This window comes from Hylobates moloch, unplaced genomic scaffold, assembly GCF_009828535.3.
Source record: "Hylobates moloch isolate HMO894 unplaced genomic scaffold, HMol_V3 SCAFFOLD_1, whole genome shotgun sequence".
NCBI lineage: Eukaryota > Metazoa > Chordata > Mammalia > Primates > Hylobatidae > Hylobates > Hylobates moloch.
The window spans coordinates 17,535,273-17,537,768 of NW_026652276.1; the positions used below are offsets into that span (position 1 = coordinate 17,535,273).

Genomic DNA, 2,496 nt, shown 5'->3' on the forward strand with positions numbered 1-2,496 from the left:
AAGGAAAATTACAGTCAAAGAGGGGTTGTTCTCTGGCGGGCAGAGTGGGGGTCACAAGGTACTCAGTGGGGGAGCTTTTGAGCCAGGATGAGCCAGGAGAAGGAATTTCACAAGACGATGTCATCAGTTAAGGCAGGAACAGGCCATTTTCACTTCTTTTGTGGTGGAATGTCATCAGTTAAGGCAGGAACCGGCCATCTGGATGTGTACGTGTGGGTCACAGGGGATATGATGGCTTAGCTTGGGCTCAGAGGCCTGACAGTGACTGTTCTTGTTGCTGTTGCTATACTCTCTCTCTTTTTCATGCACTTTTCATTCTTAATATGCCTCTTTCAAAAAGCTGAATATTTGAAAATTCAAACTATCACAAAGAAAAACTGTAAGTAGGCTGGGCATGGTGGCTCACACCTGCAATCCCAGCACTCTGGGAGGCCAAGGCAGGCAGATCACAAGGTCAGGAGATCAAGACCATCTTGGATAACATGGTGAAACCCATCTCCACTGAAAAAAAAATACAAAAAATTAGCTGGATGTGGTGGCAGGTGCCTGTGGTCCCAGCTACTCGGGAGGCTGAGGCAGGAAAATGGCGTGAACCCAGGAGGCAGAGCTTGCAGTGAGCCAGTGAGCCAAGATCGCACCACTGCACTCCAGCCTGGGTGACAGAGCGAGTCTCCGTCTCAAAAAAAAAAAGAAAAAACTGTAGGTAGAGGATGGGGATGGGGCAACTTTCTTGATGAAAAGATTCACATGAAGTTTCTTTTGAATAAAATGTACTCCTTCTGTACAACAATTCCATGGATTTTCCTGAACATATTTAGCAACATGATATGCCTAGTAATATTTTTTCCTCCAATGGAATTTTAAATCTTGAAAATTGCTCTCACCAAGGAAGCAGGGGTGACTTTTTGTTAAAGCAACTCGTCAGTGGTAACCAGATGCCCTACTAAAGTGCAGATTGCAGTGGGAGATTGAGAAGCAAGAAAATGAAGACTATTGTTGCCTTGATAGTTTATTCTTGCCCCTACATTGTTGGCTTTGTCAGTTGAAAGATGTACACTTAGTTTTCTTTTTGTTATTGTTGTTCATGTTTTTTATGAACTCATAGACAATCACTTGTCTTCTGGTTTGTTGAGGTGATAAGTCAGACACCCTGTGCTACAATAATGTGTCAAAGTGGCTGGCCATAAAAACTCTAGGACCATATTCATCTGAAGGACACTCCCGACAGAGGTGACTAATTTTGCCATTGTCGTCCATCCTATAGTATTTCAGGACAGCCAGCTTCACCTTCTTTCTTTTATGCTTATTGTTCTTGGGAGGAGTGTAAGACTTCTTCTTTTCTTAGAGCCACTACAAAGTCTCAACATGAGATGAAGAGTAGACTCCTTTTGAATGTTGTTCTTATTGTTCTTATTGTTCTTGGGAGGGGTGTAAGACTTCTGCCTTTTCTTAGAGCCACTACAAAGTCTCAACATGAGATGAAAAGTAGACTCCTTTTGAATGTTGTAGTTAGACAAAGGATGCCTGTTTTTATTAGTGTTTTCATGCTGCTGATAAAGACATACCCGAGACTGGGTAATTTGTAAAGAAAAAGAGGTGTAATGGACTCACAGTTCCACATGGCTGAGGAGGCCTCACAATCATGGTGGAAGGTGAAGGGCACGTCTTACATGGTGGCAGGCAAGAGAGAATGAGAGCCAAATGAAAGTGGAAACCCCTTATAAAACCATCAGATCTCACGAGACTTACTCACTACCACGAGCACAGTATGGGGGAACCACCCCTGTGATTCAGTTATCTCCCACTGGGTCCCTCCTACAGCAAATGGGAATTATGGGAGCTACAATTCAAGATGAGATTTGGGCAGGGACACAGAGCCAAACCATACCATCCATCTTCCAGTTGCTTGCCAGCAAAGATACGTCTTTGCTAACCAGGAAGATTTCCTTCCTTATCCTGGATCTTGGCCTTTACATTTTCTATTGTATCTGAAGGTTCAGCCTCCAGGGTGATGGTCTTCTCTGTAAGAGTTTTTATAAAAATCTGCATTTTGATGGTGGTTCCACTGCAGATGGTGTATCGAAAAGCTTGTTTTCCTGTTTATAAACTCTTCATTTCATAAAGTAAAGCAAATAAAATGAAGTTTAAAAAATACCCCTGAAGGTTATGAAAAATCCAATGTAATGTCAAAGTCTTTTATTCCCATTTAAATAAGAAGTAAGGATTGCTTTTTACAACCCTGAGAATGTGATTAGTGTCAGTGAAGTGATACCTTTATTATATGAGTCATAATTCTTGGTACTGTTTATCATGACAGACCAATAATTACTTAAAATTCCACCAACCTCTTTCTAGCTGTGACTCCACAAATGTGATTTTGGATTCTAAGTCACTTAACTTTTGAAGGGGAGGTGACATTCTAGTAATGTCATTATGGCTACATTTCTTCATTTGAAACTTAGGTTTGTGTGTGGGTGTTAACAATATTTGACATCC

At 41.5% G+C, this 2,496-nt stretch overlaps 1 pseudogene; it reads right to left on the reverse strand.

The window, feature by feature from the left end:
* Positions 1 to 1,109: 1,109 nt before the first annotated feature.
* Positions 1,110 to 2,049, reverse strand: LOC116810194 (ubiquitin-ribosomal protein eS31 fusion protein-like; annotated as a pseudogene).
* Positions 2,050 to 2,496: the final 447 nt, after the last annotated feature.